The following is a 24,799-nucleotide window of genomic DNA, read 5'->3' on the forward strand; positions in this document are numbered from 1 at the left end:
AAGCTCTGGCATTATTATTTTTATTCCTTTTAGTACTGTCACTAATTTTTCCTCACAAAATAAATCTTTCTTCACATGCAAGGTGTCCCACGCTTTTCCGTTTTCCTCAATGTCTTTTCCTGTAACTCTATTCTGGCTTAGCATAGAATCAAAATGTTCCGCCCATTTTTTTTAATTCTTTCCTTATCACTAATTGTGGTCCAGTTACTATCTTGAACATGGACAAGTCCGGATTGACATGGACCGTCTCAATCTATTAATATGCCAGCAAAATGTTTTATTAGTATGCCGTCTATCTGCATTTCCCAGATCCTCGGCAATTTTATCCATAGCCTCCACTTCACAGCTTGTTAGTTCATATTTCAATGCTTTCTTTAGCTACATTTCTAACATTCTTCCCTAAGACAGCATCAGCAACTTCACAAAATATTTTTCGAAATTCTACTTTGTCATTTTACTCTCATCTTCATCTTCTACTTTTGTCAACTTTTAAATTATCCTGTTTAGTATTAAATTTTTTGTACAGTTTCCTGTACAAATTTCCCTGTGCAGATTCTCCCAAATTTTCATCCTGGAGTCTACCAGCGTCATAGCTTTCCGGACGGTAATTACCCCTCCAAAATATCAGCATTAAATCAACTGTAGATACTACTATATGGTGATCTTTACTTTTAACATCAATAAGAGCACTCCTTTATACCCTGGCATCTTAATTTGATCTTATCAGTCTTCGGTTTATAATAGCGTAATCAATAATCACACAATAATGTGATTATTGATAATGTGACTGTCTTACCATAATGTGATTATTATATTCGCTTATGAGTTATTTCACAACCAAATACTGGATTGTTGATACAGTATTGGCCTGAGACCCTGTTTATTTGCTCCTATAACTGTAGTTAAAAGTCATCTGAGTCACTAATATCTCGGGCAGTCCGGACTGCCGGGGCATATACTACTATGACTCACACCCTGCACTTTTTATTCATAAAATGAGCTATTACTCATTTTACACAATTCTATTACTAATACCCTCCCAACCTAAAGAGGACTTAGCAGCCAGGGATACCAGTTTTTGAAACAAATAATAAGCAAGCGTTTGATTCAGCTGTTAGAAGAGCTTTAACGAAGGTCCTATTCGTGTATGGTATACCAGATAAATATACGAATGCAAAGGAAGGCTAGCCCCCAGCCTCTAATTGCATTTCCTGGCTGAAGGGTCACAAAACGGAGATGCACACTTCCGGTTTGGACATTAAGCGTCTTGTGCCTTCATACTTGCTTACTAGTTACTTACAGATAAATACATTAGTGATTAGTGCTATGTCCGAGATTAGCAATGCTGTGACTGAGGTTGGAAATGAGGTGAGTAGCCGGGAGGTAACGGAGTCAGATTGGAAAGTAAAATTTTCCAGGGCCTAGGTTATGCTGATGACTTATGCATCATAGATGAAAATTTTTGAATAATAAATGAACTTTTAGGGTTTTTTCAAGGTGAAGGTACAATAACAGGTTTGAAAACTAATATTTAAAAGACTAACTCGCTAAAACTAGGAATAAGTGAACCTGAGATAACCCAATTATGTTGGGTTACAGGACGATCCATAAAGTGGACAGCTTCACATACCTAGGTAGTATTATTAATAAAGACAGTGGATGCAGTGGAGATTTTAAAAGTAGAATAACCAAGGCCTATGGTGTTTTTTCTACAGTTGAAATTTTTTTAGAGGAACAGGCAATTAAGTTTAAGAGCCAAGATCAAATATTGGAAGCTATAATGATAACTGTTGTCAAATGTGGCTCTAAAGCGGGGGCGCTCGAAAAAACAGAGGAAGATTCACTAGATGTTTCCAAAGAAATTACCCACGAATTGTTTTAGCTACCTAAATGACCTCAAACAGTAAGCCATGTGAAGACTGTGGTTCAGTGCCACTTTCTAGCGATACATCCAGCAAAAAGTTCAGTTGGCTAGGACATTCGTTGCGGACCAAGGACGATAGACTTTCAAAGATTGTTTTTTTTTCAGTCAGCCGTCTAGGGTGAAATTAAAACCGGGTCTTCCCTGAATTAGCTGACGGAATTTAGTAAGGAAATATTTAACAGAAATATCAACTTCCTGGGAAGGTAAGAAGAGGGAGGCTTGAATAGATTGTGATGAAGAAAATGGTAGGCCATCTATCTTGGCCTCAGCCAATGGAGGCCATCTATCTTGGCCTCAGCCAACTTGGTGCTACAGTAAGTTGTTTGTAGCAGTAATGGTAGTATTCTGAGTTTATTCATCTATTTATCTAGGAGTTCCATTAGCTAATATTCCTACATTTGCTCCTAATTATTTCAGTCCAAATATATGGACCGAAATAACATGAATAATATATATGGTTGGCGCGCTGGATTTCGAATCATTTGTCGGAAGGGCAAGGATTTCATTACTGGTGTGACCAGTCACTTGGTTGAGGACGGATTCAGTGGCATGGCTCTTTTAGCTCAGCCAGATGGCTGAACCAGCACTGTGTAGGTACCTGAAGAAATCTGGGGAAGGTAAGCAGGAAAGGTGTGTGAAAGCAAAGGATGGATTACCCCCAATTGCACTTCCTGACTGAAGGGTCCTGAAACGGATATCAGCGTCACCGGCTTGGACTTTAAGGGTATAGAGCCGTATCCTATACCTTTCACCAAGCCAAATATAATTTACAATCGTAGAGTAGGTTTCATCTCGTTTAAAAGGGTATAATCAACCAATAGGAGTGACTGATCATTCCAAATCCTTCCAAAATGGCAGCTAGGAATGGAAAGCACGTCAATTTCTCTGTCACGTACTCCAAACTTGGAAAGAACTTTTCATTTCCACTTGTTATAAAAATGGGGACTGAGAAACAGAATTCATTTTAGCAAAGTAGATAAAATCTGTTTTATGTTTCCCATTTTCAAGTGAGAATATTACAGAAGCAATGGTAAAATTGTGTTTTGCTTTTAGTTTTACAACCGTTAAATTTAGCTTCCTAAGTATTAAGATAACTTCCTAATGCAAATCAACGCCTCACAAATTTTTATGAAGCAAGAGAATTGTTTTATCAAATTGGTTATTACAGTCAGAGACTCAACCTTGTGACCACAGCGGTGGTAGACCACAACAGTGTACTTCGGCTTGAATACATTTACCTTTTTTATTTCTTTTATTTTTATTTTTTTAGTTTTCTTTTTCTCCTTTATTTGTCAGTTTTTTCCTTTTTTAGTTTTTTTCTTTTTCAGTTTTTAGTTTTTTTAGTTTTTTAGTTTTTTTATTAGTTTTTAGTTTTTTTCTTTTTATTTTTTTTGTAGTTTCTACCTTTTTTTAGTTTTTTTTGTTTTTTTTTGTTTTTTAGTTTTTAGTTGTTTACCCTTTTTTTAGTTTTTTTAGTTTTTTAGCTTTTTTAGTTTTTTTTAGTATTTTCTTTTTCGTTTTTTTTTAAGTTTTTATCTTTTTTGTTTTTTTCTTCTTTTGTATTAATGCTAAAGCCAAGGTTCGAACCTGGAACCTCTCGGACCTAGAACCTGGAACACAACGCTTTACCAACTGAGCTACTGTATTGTGAAGTAATGGGGGTCGAAGTGAAGTCAATTGCACTTCGATATTATAGTATAGTGCACATTTTTTCTGAGATATTATAACCTGTCACTATTTATATTTAATTTTCTATCCAACAGAATGAAATATGATAAATAAAAAACCCAACTTGGAATTAAACAAGAAATTCAAAACAGTTAGGCCAGTAACATAAATTCGTGCATTAAAAAAAATAATCTAATAGCGTGCCCATTTTCAACTTGGTCCCTAGGAATTCCACTATCTAATCGCTTAGGGGGAGGGACTAATCTTTAAAATTAAAAAGTATCCAAGCCATGTAGTCTAACCCTAAATAAACCATTTTATTCTTATCTCTCGTACTAAAAAAAAAAAAAAAATTGGAATAGACTTTCAAACTAGTTTAAAATGATAAGTGTTTCAACAAAGCGGATCGAGTGTTTGTTCCCTTTTGTTCCCATGTAACTTCAAAAATATAATCAATAGAAAAAGGAAAAAAAAACTGAAACAGTAATTCCCTTTTAGTATCACAGTTGTCAGCTCCAACTTCTCATCTATTAAGTTAGAAAACAATTTAGTAGCAGCGTCTCATAAATTTTTGATTGGATTAAGAAAGGAAATTTTACTTTTATATTTGTTAAATTCGAAGCTATAAATTTGGAGAAAATATAAAATAAAACATGAAAAATGTAGTATAAATGCAACACACAGTGAATAATAATTCACTGATAATAATAACACAATAATAATTCATGATACTAAAATAATAAATAAATTATATAATAATAAATAATATAAATCTAAATATATAAAAATAAGTTGTCTGTGTGTTATGTCTGTTACACTTTGTCTGTTACGCCAGATTATATCTTCTATATATATATATATATATAAAAAAAACTAAAATGTAAAAACTGGAAATTACATAAATATTTCGAAATATTTTGACAATAGATTAAAATAATTCGAAAAAAAAATGGTAAAAAACTAAAAAAACCTAAAAAGAAAAAACTAAAAAAAAAAATTAAAAAAAATTAAAAAAAGAAAAAATCTAAAAAGAGAAAACGTAAAAAAAAAAAAAAAGATAAAAAACTAAAAAGAAAAAAACTAACAAAAGCTAAAAAACTGAAAAAAGAAAAAACTAATAAAAACTGGAAATTGCACAAATATTTCAATATATTTTGACAATAGATTAGATTAATTCGAAAACCTTAAAACAGATACCCCAATTTGAGGTTTAATATAAATTGTTGGAGCTTTAGCATGCTTGGCAAGTAAAGATTTTTCCAAGTGTCAATTTTAGAATGAACATTGACAAATTGAAGAAAACAAATCAATAAAAAGAAGAAACTAAAAAAAAGAAAAAACTAAAAAAGAAAAAAAACTAAAGAAGAAACTGAAGAAAGTCGGGGTCATTTATATATATATATATATATATATATATATATATATATATATATATATATATATATATATATATATATATATATATATATATATAAATAAGTTGTATATATGCATGTTTGTTTGTTTGTGGGTTTGCATTTGACGTCATTATCTATCTATATATATATATAAAAATGAGTTGTCTGTCTGTGTGTCTGTCTGTGGATCAGGTGACGTCATGTTTCTGTGTCGGCTGACGTCATGAAGTTAGTTTTCGTCATTTTTGCTATGACGGTGACGTCATTAAAGATATTTAAGACATATATGTTCACGTAGAAATCTATTAATGTTTAAGTTTAAAATGACTGATGAACTTACAATGGCAAAAGCCGATGAAGATGCTCAAAGAGTCTATGCCAAAAAACTTGCTGCTGATAGAGAAAGTCAGAAAAGAAAGCGTGCCGAGGAATCAAAAGAACAGCAAGGAAACAGGCTTGAGGCTAAAGAACGCAAAACCGTGAAGTTAGATGAAGATCCACCTGGACAGCGAGAGTCAAAACATATCAAAACTGAAAATGATAGCGATGATGATTGGGTTTGGGATTTTGACTCGGATAAGGTCATCAATGCCTACCAGATTTTAGTTAAAAAAACAAAGGTTCGGCGATATGTATTTCATAGTGAAGCTGAAAAATAAAGAAGAAAAAGAAAACTGAAAAAAGAAAAAATGTAAAAAACTAAAAAATACTAAAAAGAAAAAACACTCAAAGAGAAATTACAGAGCGGGACACAAATGACGACCGGGACAGAGGGAATATAAATAACGACCGGGACACTCAAAGAGAAATTACAGACTGGGATACCGGGACACAAATGACGACCGGGACACAGGGAATATAAATGACGACCAAGACACAGGTATTTAAGAATATCGTTCAAAGACAAATTTTTAATTGTAAGAAGACCGTTGAAAGAGAAATTTCTAATTGTAAAATGACTGAAGAACCTACAATGGCAACGGTACCACCATCGAAGTAGATAACCAGTGGGTTGTTCCATATTCCCCATTAGTGCGAAACGTCAACCCCAAGTCAAATTCGTGCATTGTTTGGCATCATTTTAACAACTTGCTCTCCATCAGCTCCTACAGAGTTATGGGAAAAATATAAGTCAAAAATGTCCGAAGATATACTCCATCGAAAACAGTTAGAGACGTCAGATATGACTTTTGATTTTACATCAGAAATTTATAACTACACTTTAGTTATTATAGAAGATTTGTGCGTACGTATGGCAAAAAAACCTCTTCAGGATTTGGGAACGCCTTCACCTAACCGTATCGCTGCTGTTTCGACATGTGTAGAATTGGATCGTGAAAAAAGTTACAGTACGAATGATCTATTGTCGTATGTACAAAATGACATTTCCAAGTTAACATCGGAACAAAAAGACATTTATGATACGATAGACTAAATTTCAGGACGTATACAACTACCTGCTGATTTCTGTAATTTAGTGACGTCCAAAAATGAATTGATTGAAAAAGTATTTCCGAATATTCTAAAAAATTATAAAAATAATAAATGGCTAAGTGAAAGAGCGATTCTCGCACCCAAAAATATAGACGTCCACGAAATCAACAATATTGTTTTGACCAAGATTCGAGACCAGGCAGTCCTTTACAAGTCAGTCGACACAGTTTTGGAACCAAATGAAGCGGTTAATTATCCATCTGAATTTTTAAATTCCATAGATCTTTCAGGGTTTCCACCACACGTCCTACAACTAAAAATAGGCGTACCAATAATACTTTTAAGAAGTATCAACCCACCAAAGCTCTGCAATGGCACGCGACTTGCCGTAAAAAAAAAAAAAAAAACAATGGAAAACCTAATAGACGCCACAATTTTGACAGGGCCTTTTGAGAGTGAGGCTGTCCTTATTCCTCGCATTCCCATGATTCCAACAGATCTGCCTTTTCAATTTAAAAGATTGCAATTCCCAATTCGATTAGCATTTGCAATCACCATTAACAAAGCTCAAGGTCAATCATTAGAAAATGTGGTATAGATCTTAATACTGATTGTTTTTCCCATGGACAATTGTACGTTGCATGTTCGAGGGGTAAACCTGACAATCTATTTATATGCAGCGACAATTGGACAGCGAAAAATGTTGTATATTCGCAAGTTAATTTACGCAGTTAATTTGTAATGTATCTACCTATCTATCTATCTATATAAAAACGAGTTGTGTGTATGCATGTTTGTTTGTTTGTAAAAAGAGCGTTTGCATATGACGTCATTATTAGTACATACAGCTTTGTATATGCACAGACAATGGGAAAGCCAAGAATGTTGTATATTCGCAATTTTTACGTTGTTTAACTCCTGCAGACGAAATGAATGCTTGCCTGAAAAATTTTAATTTATGGGCACACGTAAAAATATTAAAATTAACTACAAATATGCGTGTCCGATTGCAAAACGATGACTCTGGTCAAACATTTTCAGATCAATTGCCGGCAATTGGAAACGGAAAGCTCCCAGTAGTGGGAAAGCCAAAAATGTTGTATATTCGCAATTTTTAAGCGCCACCCCAACAGCTAGTAAGTATATAAGGCTTTGTATATGACGTCATTATAAGATGACACTACAGACCGGGACACCGGAACACATATGACGACTAGGACACAGGGAATATAAATGACGGCCGGAACACTCAAAGAGAAAATATAGACCGGGAGAAAAATGACGACCGGGATACCGGGACAGAGGGAATATAAATGACCACCGGGACACCCAAAGAGAAAATACAGACTGGGATACCGGAACACAAATGACGACCGGGACACAGGGAATATAAATGACGACCAGGACACAGGGGCACAACTACAACCCGGACCCCGGGGGCACAGGGGGATATATAAATGACGACGGGGACACAGGGAATGTTCGATTAGCAATCACCATCAAAAAAGCTCAAGGGCAATCGTTAGAAAAATGCGGTATAGATCTGAATACGGATTTTTTTCCCATGGACAATTATTATGCTGCATGTTCAAGAGTTGGTAAACCTGACAATCTATTTATATGGACAGACAATGGGACAGCAAAGACTGTTGTATATTCGCAAGTTTTACGTAGTTGAAAATATATATATATATATATATATATATATATATATATATATATATATATATATATATATATATATATATATATATATATATATATATATATATATATATATATATATATCTATATTCACTCGTGGGACACAGGGACGCAACTACAATGGCGCGTAACTAATATGGCGCGTAACGACTTAAGCGCAGGGGGGCTTGGGGGGGGCGCGAAGCGCCCTCACCAACTAGGTGTTGGGGTGGCACGAAGCGCCACCCCAACAGCTAGTATCTATATAAAAATAAGTTGTCTGTGTGTTATGTCTGTTACACTTTGTCTGTTGCGCCAGATTATATCTTCTATATATATATATATATATATATATATATATATATATATATATATATATATATATATATATATATATATATATATATATATACAAGATTGTTGCCTCTATTACGTTATAACAGACATAACACGTAATTTGTGTCCCGGTGTCCCGGTCTGTAGTTTCGTTAGTCGACAAACATGAGGTCAGACGACAAACAACTTCATGACGACATACAGCTCAATCCTTATAATGACGTCAGTCGACACACAAACATGACGTCAGTCGACAGACAGACAAACAACTTATTTATATATATATATATATATATATATATATATATATATATATATATATATATATTTATATATATATATATATATAGCGCTTCGCGCCACCCCAACACCTAGTTGGTGGGACTTTCGTGCCCCCCCAAGCCCCCCGCGCGCGTAAGTCGTTACGCGCCATATTAGTTACGCGCCATTGTAGTTGTGTCCCTGTGTCCCACCTGTGAATATAGATAGATTTATATATGTGTTTCAAACTACGTAAAAATTGCGAATATACAACATTCTTGGCTTTCCCATTGTCTGTCCATATACAAAGCCGTATGTACTAATAATGACGTCATATGCAAACGCTCTTTTTACAAACAAACAAACATGCATACACACAACTCGTTTTTATATAGATAGATAGATAGATAGATACAATACAAATTAACTGCGTAAAACTTGCGAATATACAACATTCTTCGCTGTCCAATTGTCGCTGCATATAAATAAATTGTCAGGTTAACCGACCCTCGAACATACAACGTACAATTGTCCATGGGAAAAACAATCAGTATTGAGATCTATACCACATTTTTCTAATGATTGACCTTGAGCTTTGTTAATGGTGATTGCAAATGCTAATCGAATTGGGAATTGCAATCTTTTAAATTGAAAAGGCAGATCCGTTGGAATCATGGGAATGCGAGGAATAAGAACAGCCTCACCCTCAAAAGGCCCTGTCAAGATTGTGGCCTCTACTAGGTTTTCCATTGTTTTTTTTACGGCAAGTCGCGTGCCATTGCAAAGCTTTGGTGGGTTGATATTTCTTAAAAGTATTATTGGTACGCCTATTTTTAGTTGTAGCACGTGTGGTGGAAACCCTGAAAGATCCACGGAATTTAAAAATTCAGATGGATAATTAACCGCTTCATTTGGTTCCATAACTGTGTCGACTGACTTGTAAAGGACTACCTGGTCTCGAATCTTGGTCAAAACAATATTGTTGATTTCGTGGACGTCTATATTTTTGGGTGCGAGAATCGCTCTTTCACTTAGCCATTTATTATTTTTATAATTTTTTAGAATATTTGGAAATACTTTTTCAATCAATTCATTTTTGGACGTCACTAAATTACAGAAATCAGCAGGTAGTTGTATACGTCCTGAAATTGAGTCTGAAAATTGATCTGAAAATGTTTGACCAGAGTTATGGTTTTGCAATCGGACACGCATATTTGTAGTTAATTTTAATGTTTTTACGTGTGCCCATAAATTAGAATTTTTCAGGCAAGCATTCATTTCGTCTGCAGGAGTTGATCTAGGTATTATAGGTAATCTTTGCCTGAAATCTCCCGCAAGCAATATTAATGTGCTGCCAAAGGGTTTCGACTTCCCTCGCAAATCTTTCAAGCATTGATCCAGAGCCTCGAGCGATTTTTTGTGTGCCATTGTGCACTCATCCCAAATAATAAGTTTGCATTGCTGCAATACTTTACCCATCCCAGATGATTTGGAAATATTGCACGTGGGAGTCTCTGTAGAATGCAAGTTCAGAGGCAATTTCAAAGCGGAATGAGCAGCTCTTCCACCAGGCAGCAATGTTGCGGCTATTCCGGACGACGCAATTGCCAACGCTATATCATTTTTTGATCGAATTGATGCCAGAATCAGTTTTATCACAAACGTTTTACCAGTACCTCCTGGCGCTCGTTATTTGTGTCCCGGTGTCCCTGTCTGTAATTTCTCTTTGAGTGTCCCGATCGTCATTTATATTCCCTGTTTCCTGGTGTCCTGGTCGTCATTTGTGTCCCGGTGTTCCGGTCTGTAATTTCATCAGTTGACAAACATGACGTCGTCATAACAAACATGACGACAACTAACTTCATGACGACATACAGCTCAATCCTAATGACGTCAGTCGACAGACAGACAAACAACTTATTTTTATATCATTTTCAGTTTTGATATGTTTTGACTCTCGCTGTCCAGGTGGATCTTCATCTAACTGCGCGGTTTTGCGTTCTTTAGCCTCAAGCCTGTTTCCTTGCTGTTCTTTTGATTCCTCGGCACGCTTTCTTTTCTGACTTTATCTATCAGCAGCAAGTTTTTTGGCATAGACTCTTTGAGCATCTTCATCGGCTTTTGCCATCAGTCATTTTTAAAGTTCATCAGTCATTTTAAACTTAAACATTAATAGGTTTCTACGTGAACATATATGTCTTAAATATCTTTAATGACGTCACCGTCATAGCAAAAATGACGACAACTAACTTCATGACGCCAGTCGACACAGAAACATGACGTCACCTGATCCACAGACAGACAACTTATTTTTATATATATAGATAGATATAATTCTAAAATTGTCAGGTAATTTTCTATTTTGAAATAAAAACTAAAAATTATTGCTCAGACAACATAAATATTTTTGATATTTACATAATAGCTTTAGTGGTTCTGGACTGAAAACTAAATATGCTAATCAAATTGGAAATTGCAATCTTTTAGGTTGAAAAGGCAGATCCATTGGAATCATGAGAATGCGTGGAATAAGAAAAGCCTCACCCTCAAAAGGCCCTGTCAAGATTGTTGCCTCTATTACGTTATAACAGACATAACACGTCATTTGTGTCCCGGTGTCCCGGTTTGTAGTTTCGTTAGTCGACAAACATGACGTCAGACAACAAACAACTTCATGATGACATACAGCTCAATCCTTATAATGACGTCAGTCGACAAACATGACGTCAGTCGACACACAAACATGACGTCAGTCGACGGACAGACAAACAACTTATTTGTTGTTTGTTATATATATATATATATATATATATATATATATATATATATATATATATATATATATATATATATATATATATATATATATAAAAATAATTTGTATGTAAATTTGTGTTGAGGGTTTGCATATGACGTCTGAAAAATAAACAAGAAAAAGAAAACAAACTAAAATGTAAAAACTGAGAATTGCATAAATATTTCGAAATATTTTCGCAATAGCAAATGGTAAAAAAAAACTAAAAAAATAAAAAGAAAAAACTAAAAAAACTAAAAAATTAAAAAAAGAAAAAACCTAAAAGAAAAAACTTAAAAAAAATAAAAAAGGTAAAAAACTAAAACGAAAAAAACACTAAAAAAGCTAAAAAACTAAAAAAAAAAATTAAAAAATGGGAATTGTACAAACATTTCAAAATATTTTGACAATAGATTAAAGTAATTTCGAAAACCTTAGAACAGACACCCAAAATTTTGAGGTTTATTATAAATTGTTGGACCTTTAGCATGCTTGGCACGTAAAGATTTTTCCAAGTGTGAATGTTAGAATGAACATTGACAAATTGAAGAAAACAAATCAATAAAAAGAAGAAACTAAAAAAAAAAACTAAAAAAGAAAAAACTAAGAAAAGAAAAAACTAAAAAAGAAAAAACTAAAAAGGAAACTGTATGTATCTGTATATATAAAAATGAGTTGTATTTATGCATATTTGTTTGTTTGTGGGTTTGCATTTGACGACATTATAAGTATATAAGGATTTGTATGACGTCATTATAAGATGACACTACAGACCGGGACACCGGGACACAAATGACGACCGGGACATAGGGAATATAAATGACGACCGGGACACTCAAAGAGAAACTACAGACCGGGACACAAATGACGACCGGGACAGAGGGAATATAAATGACGACCGGGACACTCAAAGAGAAATTACAGATTGGGATACCGGGACACAAATGACAACCGGGACACAGGGAATATAAATGACGACCATGACACAGGGACACAACTACAACAGGAACGCCGGGGCACAGGGGGATATATAAATGACGAAGGGGAAACAGGGAATGTTCAATTAGCAATCACCATCAATAAAGCTCATGGGCAATCGTTACAAAAATGCGGTATAGATCTGAATACGGATTGTTTTCCCATGGACAATTATTATGTTGCATGTTCAAGAGTTGGTAAACCTAACAATCTATTCATATGGACAGACAATGGGACAGCAAAGAATGTTGTATATTCGCAAGTTTTACGTAGTTAAATATATATATATCTATATATATATAAATAAGTTGTCTGTGGATGTGTCTGTCAGGTGATGTCATGTTTGAGTGTTGAATGACGTCATGAAGTTAGTTGTCGTCATTTTTGTTATGACGGTGACGTCATTAAAGATATTTAAGACATGCGTTCACGTAGAAATCTATTAATTGTTTAACTTTAAAATGACTGATGAACTTACAATGGCAACAGCCGAGGAAGATGCTCAAAGAGTCTATGCCAAAAAATTTGCTGCTGATAGAGAAAGTCAGAAAAGAAAGCGTGCCGAGGAATCAAAAGAACAGCAAGGAAACAGGCTTGAGGCTGATAGAGAAAGAAAGAACAGAAAGCGTGCCGAGGAGCTACCAGAGCAACGCGAAAGCAGACTTGCTGCTAAAAGAGAAAGTGAAAAAAGAAGGCGTGCCGAGGAACTACCAGAGCACCATGAAACCAGTCTTGCTGCTAAAAGAGAAAGTGAAAAAAGAAGGCGTGCCGAGGAATCACAAGAACAGCAAGAAATCAGACTTGCTGCTGATAGAGACTTACGCGCGTGGGGGGGGGGGGGGGGGGTTTGGGGGGTGGGCACGAAGCGCCCCAAACAACTAGGTGTTGGGGTGGCGCGAAGCCACCCCAACACCTAGTTATATATATAGTTATATTATAGTTATATTAAATACATAGAAAATATAATCTGGCGTAACAGACAAAGTGTACCAGACATAACCCACAGACAACTTATTTTTATCTATATATATAAAAATAAGTTGTCTGTGTGTGTGTGTGTGTCTGTCGAGTGACATCATGTTTGTGTGTCGACTGACGTCATGAAGTCATGTTTGTGTGTCGACTGACGTCATGAAGTTAGTTGTCGTCATGTTTGTTATGACGATGACGTCATTAAAGGTATTTAAGACATTCGTTCACGGAAAAATGTTTAATTGTAAAATGACTGAAGAACCTGCAATGGCAAGAGCCGAGGAAGCTGCTCAAAGAGTCTATGCCATAAAACTTGCTGCTGATAGAGAAAGTAAGAAAAGAAAGCGTGCCGAGGAATCACAAGAACAGCAAGAAAACAGGCTTGCGGCTAAAGAACGCAAAACCGCGCAGTTAGATGAAAATCCACCTGGACAGCAAGAGTCAAAACATATCAAAACTGAAAATGATAGCGATGATGATTGGGTTTGGGATTTTGACTTGGATAAGGTCATCAATGCCTACCAGATTTAAGTTAAAAAAACAAAGGTTCGGCGATATGTACTTCATAGTGACGCTGAAAAATAAAGAAGAAAAAGAAAACTGAAAAAAGAAAAAAGGTAAAAAACTAAAAAAAAACTAAAAAGAAAAAACACTCAAAGAGAAATTACAGACCGGGAAACAAATGACGACCGAGACAGAGGGAATATAAATGACGACCGGGAACCTCAAAAAGAAATTACAGACTGGGACACCCGGACACAAATTACGACCGGGACACAGGGAATATAAATGACGACCGGGACACAGGGACACATCATTAGAATAATGAGGTATAGATCAGAATACGGATTGTTTTTCCCGTGGACAATTATATGTTGCATGTTTTACGACATGACATGTATTACGACAAGAATGTTGTATATTAGCATGTTTTACGTAGTTAAAAACATATATTTATATCTATCTCTATTCACAGGTGGGACACAGGGACACAACTACAATGGCGCGTAACTAATATGGCGCGTAACGACTTACGCGCGCGGGGGGGCGCGAAGCGCTTCCCCAACAGCTAGTATATATATAGATAGAAGATATAATATATATAGAGATGAAATAATTCAGACGTCATATAATGACGTCACTCGACAGACAGACATATAGACAAAAAACAAACAACTCATTTTTATATATATAGACTAGCTGTATATATATATATATATATATATATATATATATATATATATATATATATATATATATATATATATATATATATATATATATATATATATACATATATATATATATATATATATATATATATATATATATACTAGCTGTTGGGGTGGCGCTTCGCGCCACCCCAACACCTAGTTGGTGGGGGCGCTTCGCGCCCCCCCAAGCCCCCCCGCGCGCGTAAGTCGTTACGCGCCATATTAGTTACGCGCCATTGTAGTTGTGTCCCTATGTCCCACCTGTGAATATAGATATAGATATATATATATATATATATATATATATATATATATATATATATATATATATATATATATATATATATATATATATATATATATATATATATATATATATATATATATATATATATATATATATATATATATATATATATAAATATATATATATATATATATATATATATATATATATATATATATATATATATATATATATATATATATATATATATATATATATATATATATATATATATAATATATATATATATATATATATATATCTATATCTATATATATATATATATATATATATATATATATATATATATATATATATATATATATATATATATATATATATATATATATATGTTTTTAACTACGTAAAACTTGCGAATATACAATATTCTTTGCTGTCCCATCGTCTGTGCATATAAATAGATTGTCAGGTTTACCGACTCTTGAACATGCAACGCATAATGGTCCATGGGAAAACAATCCGTATTCAGATCTATACCTCATGATTCTATTGATTGCCCTTGAGCTTTGTTGATGGTGATTGCTAATCGACCATTTCCTTTGTTGCCGTCGTCATTTATATATCCCCCTGTGCCCCCCGGCGTCCCCGTTGTAGTTGTGTCCCTGTGTCCGGGTCGTCATTTATATTCCCTCGGTCCCTGTCGTCATTTGTGTCCCGGTGTCCCAGTCTGTGATTTCTATTTGAGTGTCCCGGGCGTCATTTATATTCGTCAGGATATTCTAGGGCATCGTAGCATTGATGAGTTTAAGCAATTCTTGTCAACTGATTGTTTCGCCTATAAAGAATATTATCTCGAGGTGAGAACTTATTTATATTCCCTCTGTCCCGGTCGTCATTTGTGTCCCGGTCTGTAATTTCTCTTTGAGTGTTTTTTCTTTTTAGTATTTTTTAGTTTTTTACATTTTTTCTTTTTTCAGTTTTCTTTTTCTTCTTTATTTTTATGCTTCACTATGAAATACATATCGCCGAACCTTTGTTTTTTTTTAACTAAAATCTGGTAGGCATTGATGACCTTATCCAAGTCAAGATCCCAAACCCAATCATCATCGCTATCATTTTCAGTTTTGATATGTTTTGACTCTCGTTGTCCAGGTGGATCTTCATCTAACTGCGCGGTTTTGCGTTCTTTAGCCTCAAGCCTGTTTCCTCGCTGTTCTTTTGATTCCTCGGCACGCTTTCTTTTCTGACTTTATCTATCAGCAGCAAGTTTTTTGGCATAGACTCTTTGAGCATCTACATCGGCTTTTGCCATTGTAAGTTCATCAGTCATTTTAAACTTAAACATTAATAGATTTCTACGTGAACATATATGTCTTAAATATCTTTAATGACGTCACCGTCATAGCAAAAATGACGACAACTAACTTCATGACGCCAGTCGACACAGAAACATGACGTCACCTGATCCACAGACAGACAACTTATTTTTATATATATAGATAGATATAATTCTAAAATTGTCAGGTAATTTTCTATTTTGAAATAAAAACTAAAAATTATTGCTCAGACAACATAAATATTTTTGATATTTACATAATAGATTTAGTGGTTCTGGACTGAAAACTAAATATGCTAATCAAATTGGGAATTGCAATCTTTTAGGTTGAAAAGGCAGATCCATTGGAATCGTGAGAATGCGTGGAATAAGAAAAGCCTCACCCTCAAAAGGCCCTGTCAAGATTGTTGCCTCTATTACGTTATAACAGACATAACACTTCATTTGTGTCCCGGTGTCCCGGTCTGTAGTTTCGTTAGTCGACAAACATAACGTCAGACGACAAACAACTTCATGACGACATACAGCTCAATCCTTATAATGACGTCAGTCGACAAGCATGACGTCAGTCGACACACAAACATGACGTCAGTCGACAGACAGACAAACAACTTATTTTTTTTATATATATATATATATATATATATATATATATATATATATATATATATATATATATATATATATATATATATATATAAATCTATATATATAAAAATAAGTTGTCTGTCTGTGTGTCTGTCTGTCAGGTGACGTCATGTTTATTTGTCAACTGACGTCATGAAGTTAGTTGCCGTCATTTTTGCTATGACGGTGACGTCATTAAAGATATTTAATCATGAAGTTAGTTGTCGTCATTTTTGCTATGACGGTGACGTTATTAAAGATATTTAAGACATATATGTTCACGTAGAAATCTATTAATGTTTAAGTTTAACAGGACTGATGAACTTACAATGGCAAAAGCCGATGAAGATGCTCAAAGAGTCTATGCCAAAAAACTTGCTGCTGATAGAGAAAGTCAGAAAAGAAAGCGACAAACGTTGGAAGATTAACAATTTTACCTTCGTCATATGCTGGCAGTCCCCGTCATATGCATGAATATGCTCAAGATGCTATTGCGTATGTTCGTCTCTATGGTCGTCCAGATTTATTTATTACATTTACATGTAATCAATCTTGGGACGAGATACTGCAGCTTTTACTTCAGGGACAATCGGCGGTTTCTAGGCATGATATTACGGCCCGTGTCTTCCGGCGAAAGTTGAAATCACTGATAAACTAAATAGTAAAACTTGAAGTGTTTACACACTTCAAGTAAAACTTGAAGTGTTGACAGTGTTTACAATATAGAAGAAGATCTACTGAAGATGGCGGTAAAACAGCGATAATAAAGAAGCGTAACCATCGAAGTACCACCATCGAAGTAGATAACCAGTGGGTTGTTCCATATTCCCCATTATTATCAAAAACATTTAATGCACACATAAACGTTGAATACTGTAACTCCGTAAAGGCAATCAAATACATATGTAAATACGTCAACATAGGCAGTGACATGGCAGTTTTTGGCTTGCAGCCCGAAATCAAAGATTTCGACGAAATCTTACAATATCAGGCTGGAAGATACATAAGTAGTAATCAAGCTGTTTGGCAAATTCTTTCATTTCCGATACATGAACGTAGTCCAGCTGTTGTTCACTTAGTGGTACATTTACAGAATGGTCAACGTGTTTATTTCACGGAAACCAACGTGCAACAAAGAGCCCTGAATCCACCGGATACAACATTAACAGGTTTTTTTTCGCTTTGCAAAAATGATTCTTTTGCAAAAAAAACTGCTGTTTACTGAAGTGCCTTCGTATTACACGTGGAATACTAAAAATAAAGTATTTGAACGTCGAAAACAGGGTAAGTCAGTCGACGGCCAACCTACCATCTTCAGAGATACCACAATAGGAAGACTCTACACCGTTCACCCCAATCAACATGAATGCTTCTTTCTACGCCTGCTTTTGGTGAATGTACCCGGTCCAACATCCTTTGAGTATTTGAGTACTGTAAACGGTACTATACATGACACTTACCGTAGTGCATGCCAAGCTCTGAATTTATTGGAGAATGACCAACACTGGGATAATTGCATCAATGACGCGTGCAAAACGTCAACCCCAAGTCAAATTCGTGCATTGTTTGGCATCATTTTTACAACTTGCTCTCCATCAGCTCCTACAGAGTTATGGGAAAAATATAAGTCAAAAATGTCCGAAGATATACTCCATCGAAAACAGTTAGAGATGTCAGATATGACTTTTGATTTTACATCAGAAATTTATAACTACACTTTAGTTATTATAGAAGATTTGTGCGTACGTATGGCAAACAAACCTCTTCAGGATTTGGGAATGCCTTCATCTAACCGTATCGCTGCTGTTTCGACATGTGCAGAATTGGATCGTGAACAAAGTTACAGTACGAGTGATCTATTGTCGTATGTACAAAATAACATTTCCAAGTTAACGTCGGAACAAAAAGACATTTATGATACGATAATGCATTGTGTCGATAACAACGTTGGAGAAATTTTCTTTTTGGATGCGCCAGGAGGTACTGGTAAAACGTTTGTGATAAAACTGATTCTGGCATCAATTCGATTAAAAAATGATATAGCGTTGGCAATTGCGTCGTCCGGAATAGCCGCAACATTGCTGCCTGGTGGAAGAACTGCTCATTCCGCTTTGAAATTGCCTCTGAATTTGCATTCTACAGAAACTCCCACGTGCAATATTTCCAAATCATCTGGGATGGGTAAATTATTGTCCTTTACAAGTCAGTCGACACAGTTTTGGAACCAAAAGAAGCGGTTAATTATCCAACTGAATTTTTAAATTCCGTGGATCTTTCAGGGTTTCCACCACACGTGCTACAACTAAAAATAGGCGTACCAATAATACTTTTAAGAAATATCAACCCACCAAAGCTTTGCAATGGCACGCGACTTGCCGTAAAAAAAACAATGGAAAACCTAATAGAGGCCACAATCTTGACAGGGCCTTTTGAGGGTGAGGCTGTCCTTATTCCTCGCATTCCCATGATTCCAACAGATCTTCCTTTTCAATTTAAAAGATTGCAATTCCCAATTCGATTAGCATTTGCAATCACCATTAACAAAGCTCAAGGTCAATCATTAGAAAAATGTGGTATAGATTTTAATACTGATTGTTTTTCCCATGGACAATTGTACGTTGCATGTTCGAGGGTGTGTAAACCTGACAATCTATTTATATGCAGCGACAATTGGACAGCGAAGAATGTTGTATATTCGCAAGTTTTACGCAGTTAATTTGTATTGTATCTATCTATCTATCTATCTATATAAAAACGAGTTGTGTGTATGCATGTTTGTTTGTTTGTAAAAAGAGCGTTTGCATATGACGTCATTATTAGTACATACGGCTTTGTATATGCACAGACAATGGGAAAGCCAAGAATGTTGTATATTCGCAATTTTTACGTAGTTTGAAACACATATATAAATCTATCTATATTCACAGGTGGGACACAGGGACACAACCACAGGTGGGGCACAGGACACAGCTACAATGGCGCGTATCTAATATGGCGCGTAACGACTTACGCAAGCGGGGGGTTGGGGTGGCGCGAAGCGCCACCCCAAAAGCTAGTTATTTATGTATAATTAAATTTTTTTGTGTTATGTCCGTTACACTATGTCTGTTACGCCAGATTATATCTTTTATATAAATATATATAAATAAGTTGTATGTATTTTTGTGTTAAGGGTTTGCATATGACGTCTGAAAAAAAAAAGAAGAAAAAGAAAACAAACTAAAATGTAAAAACTGGGAATTGCATAAATATTTCGAAATATTTTGAAAATATATTAAAGTAATTCGAAAACCTTAAAACAGATCCTTAAAATTTTCAGGTTTATTATAAATTGTTGAGCCTTAGCAAGCTTGGCACGTGAAGATTTTTTCAACTGTCAACGCGTAACCAGACTATTTGTATTTGTTTGTCGTATGACGCATATGACGTCTGAAAAATAAAGAAGAAAAAGAAAACTTAAAAAAAAAGAAAAAAAGGTAAAAAACTAAAAAAAAAGTATGTATGCATGTTTGTTTGTTTGTGGGTTTGCATATGAAGTCATTATAAGTATATAAGGCTTTGTATATGACGTCATTATAAGAAGACGCTACAGACCGGGACACAAATGACGACCGAGACACAGGGAATATAAATGACGACCGGGACACTCAAAGAGAAATTACAGACTGAGACACAAATGACGACGGGACACCGGGATACAGGGAATATAAATGACGACTGGGACACTCAAAGAGAAATTACAGACTGGGACACCAGGACTCAAATGACGACCGGGACACAGGGACACAACTACAACGGGACGCCGGGGGCACAAGGGGATATATAAATGACGACGGGGACACAGGGAATGTTCGATTAGCAACTACCATCAACAAAGCTCAAGGGCAATCATTAGAATAATGAGGTATAGATCTGAATACGGATTGTTTTTCCTATGGACAATTATATGTCGCATGATCAAGAGTCGGTAAACCTGACAATCTATATATATGCACAGACAATGGGATAGCGAAGAATGTTATATATTTGCAAGTTTTACGTAGTTTAAAACATGTATATATACATATATATATATATATATATATATATATATATATATATATATATATATATATATATATATATATATATATATATATATATACCATCTCAACCTTTCTGTCATTATAGCCCCAGAAAGCGGGATTAAACCACACTTTTCGTACAACCTACTGTTTGAAATACGGTCAGTCAGCCGGGTACCCAGAACAATCCGTAGGCAATTTCTCTGGAAGACATCTAGTAAATTTTCATCTTCTTTTCGGAGTGCCCATGCTTCAGAGCCATATTTGACCACTGTCATCCCTGTAGCTTCCAATATTCTAATCTTGGTTTTGTAGGCTTATCTTTCTATTCTTCCAAACTTTTTTTAACTGTGAAAAAACACCCTGAGCTTTAGCTATTCTACTTTTAACATCTTCACTGCTCCCACCATATTTACTAATAATACTACCAAGGTAACTGAAGCTCCCAACCTGATCAATCTTTTCGTTACCTAATGTCACCTGTTCATCTTCACTTATTCCTAGCCTTAGTGACTTAGTCTTCTTAACATTAATTTTCAAGCCTATTTTAGCACCCTGAACTCGTAAAACCTCTAAAAATTCATTCATTTTGCTCACACTTTCATCTAATATGCTTAAATCATCAGCATAATTCAAGTCCAGGAGCGTTCTTCCTCCCCATTTGATTCCATGGTCTCCAATTGCCTTTCCTGTGCTCCTCAAGACGAAGTCCATCAAAATGATCCATATAAAGGGGGATAGAACACAACCCTGCTTAACTCCTGATTTAATACAAAACCTGTTGCTAACCTCATTTCCTACCTTAACCGCAGCAGTATTATTTTCGTACATAGCGCAAATCACTTTAATGTATTTTTCTGGTATACCATATAACGATAAGACCTTTGTTAACGCTGTTCTATCAACAGAATCGAAAGCTTGCTCATAATCGATAAAACTAAGGAAAAAAGGTGTTTGACAACGAAGGGACTTCTCAATTATTAACCTAAGAGTGAAAACATGGTCGACACATCCTCTACCTTTTCTAAAACCGCATTGTTCTTCCCTTAAAACTTTGTCTACAGCATGTCTCAGTCTAAAAAGTATTATATTACTCAGTAATTTGCTACCTACAGAGACCAGACTAATACCTCGATAATTACGACACTCACTCTTGTCACCTTTCTTATACAGTGGTTTAATTAAGGTTTTCCTAAAATCATTGGGTACTTCCCCTTTTTCAAAAATCATGTTCATAATCTTCAGTAGCTTATTCCTAACCTCAGAGCCACCATATTTAAGGAACTCATCACCGGGACACAGTCCCGGTGTCCCAGTCTGTAATTTCTCTTTGAGTGTCGCGGTCGTCATTTATATTCCCTGTGTCCCGGTCGTCATTTTTGTCCCGGTCGTCTTTTGTGTTCCGGTGTCCCGGTCTGTAATTTCTCTTTGAGTGTCCTGGTCGTCATTTATATTCCCTGTGTTTCCCGGTCGTCATTTGTGTCTAGATGCTTTGTTGATGGTAATTGCTAATCGATCATTCCTTGTGTCCCGGTCGCTTTCTCTTTGAGTGTCCCGGTCGTCATTTACATTCCCTATGTACCCTGTCCCGGTCGTCATTTGTGTCCCGATGTCCCAGTGTGTAATTTCGTCAATCAACAAACATGACGTCATTCGACACACAAAAATGACGTCACTCGACACACAGACAACTTATTTTAATATATAGAGATGTCCCGATGTCCCGGTTGTCATTTGTGTTCCGATGTCCCGGTGTGTAATTTCGTCAATCAACAAACATGACGTCAGTCGACACACAGACATGACGTCACTCGACACACACACACACACACAGACAACTTGTTTTTATATTTATACTAGCTGTTGGGGTGGCACTTCGCGCCACCCCAACACCTAGTTGGTGGGGGCGCTTCGCGCCCCCCCAAGCCCCCCCGCGCGCGTAAGTCGTTACGCGCCATATTAGTTACGCGCCATTGTAGTTGTGTCCCTATGTCCCACCTGTGAATATAGATAGATATATATATATATATATATATATATATATATATATATATATATATATATATGTTTTTAACTACGTAAAACTTGCGAATATACAACATTCTTTGCTGTCCCATTGTCTGTGCATATAAATAGATTGTCAGGTTTACCGACTCTTGAACATGCAACATATAATGGTCCATGGGAAAACAATCCGTATTCAGATCTATACCTCATGATTCTAATGATTGCCCTTGAGCTTTGTTGATGGTGATTGCTAATCGACGATTCCCTGTGTTGCCGTCGTCATTTATATATCCCCGTGTGCCCCCCGGTGTCCCGGTCGTCATTTATATTCCATGTGTTCCGGTCGTCATTTATGTCCCGGTGTCCCAGTCTGTGAATTCTCTTTGAGGGTCCCGGGCGTCATTGATATTCCTTGTGTCCCGGTGTCCCGGTCGTCATTCGTGTCCCGGTGTCCCAGTCTGTATATACATTCGTTTTTGAATTGGTCTTTTTTTGAGGTTTTAGTTTTCTGCCTTTTTTTTAGTTTTTTTTTAGTTATACCTCATGATTCTAATGATTGCCCTTGAGCTTTGTTGATGGTGATTGCTAATCGAACATTTTCTGTGTCCCCATCGTCATTTATATATCCCCCTGTGCCCCCCGGCGTCCCCGTTGTAGTTGTGTCCCTGTGTCCCGGTCGTCATTTATATTCCCTGTGTCCCGGTCGTCATTTGTATTCCGGTGTCCCAGTCTGTATATACATTCGTTTTTGAAATGGTAAATGATGAAATAAATTTTTGTATTTTCCCCCTTTTTTTCTTTTTAGTTTTTTTTTGGTTTTTACATTTTTTTAGTTTTTTTAGTTTTTTTTCTTTTTTCTTTTTAGTTTTTTTTTTTTTTTTATTTTTTAGTTTTGTTTTTCTCCTTTATTTTTCTTTTTGTTTCCTTTTTTTAGTTTTTTAACATGACGTCAGCCGACACATAAACATGACGTCACCTGATCCACAGATCCACACACAGACAACTTATTTTTATATATATAGATAGATAGAAGATATATATATCTATATTCACAGTTGGGACACAGGGACACAACTACAATGGCGCGTAACGACTTACGCGCGCGGGTTAGCCTTCTCTAATTGTATTTGAAAAAAAACTAGCTTGTTTATTTAATTAAATTTAAAAAGCTTAAAACTAAGTTCTGATGACGAATATGAGAAGCATAAAAGGAAAAAACAAGTAAAACATGGTTTTAGGCATATTTGGATAGGGTTTAAAGTTGAAACAGTAAGATAAGACTTTAACAATGAAATTTAACAGGGAAGTGATGAATTTGTTACAGTTTTCTGAATTGTAATTTGCCTAAGCCCACAGGAAAAGTGATTAAAATTGACTTTTGTTTAATCTATAATCTAAACTTTTTCCCATCTCCTTTTTCTTTAATTTTTCTTAACTTTTTCGCTTTACCCTCTTTATTTGAAATTTATGCATTTTATTCGTTGGTTTCTTCTTCTTTTTTTCAAATCACAACCAATAATTCTATTTGTATGGGTGTATATCTAATTTTCGTGCTCTTTATCGGCCTCTTGAGTTTTTTGCATCGTAGGATTCCATTTCTTTAAATTAAGCTTTAACTTTACACAAAATTATAAATAAAAATTTTATATAAATAGTTTTATAATTTTTTATAAAGAATCTAATGGAGCAGGATAAGCTCCCTTTGCCGACACAATCAAAAAGCAAACATTCTTAAGAAGCTTAAACATTCTTATGTTTTCCTAAAACATTTTTAATGCCTAATACGATATGTAAACGTAACAGGAGCGCTACCTCAATCATTTATTTATTTTTTAAGGTCTTTATTACGGAGTCAGT

General features: G+C 35.3%; 1 protein-coding gene across 1 annotated transcript in view; it reads left to right on the forward strand.

Moving 5' to 3' along the window:
- The window catches only part of LOC136040830 (neuronal acetylcholine receptor subunit alpha-10-like), a 197,004-nt gene that overhangs the window by 146,508 nt on the left and 25,697 nt on the right, over positions 1-24,799 (forward strand). The gene's annotated exons all lie outside the window — the stretch shown is intronic.

This window comes from Artemia franciscana, chromosome 21 (genome assembly GCF_032884065.1).
Source record: "Artemia franciscana chromosome 21, ASM3288406v1, whole genome shotgun sequence".
In the NCBI taxonomy this organism is placed as follows: Eukaryota; Metazoa; Arthropoda; class Branchiopoda; order Anostraca; family Artemiidae; genus Artemia; species Artemia franciscana.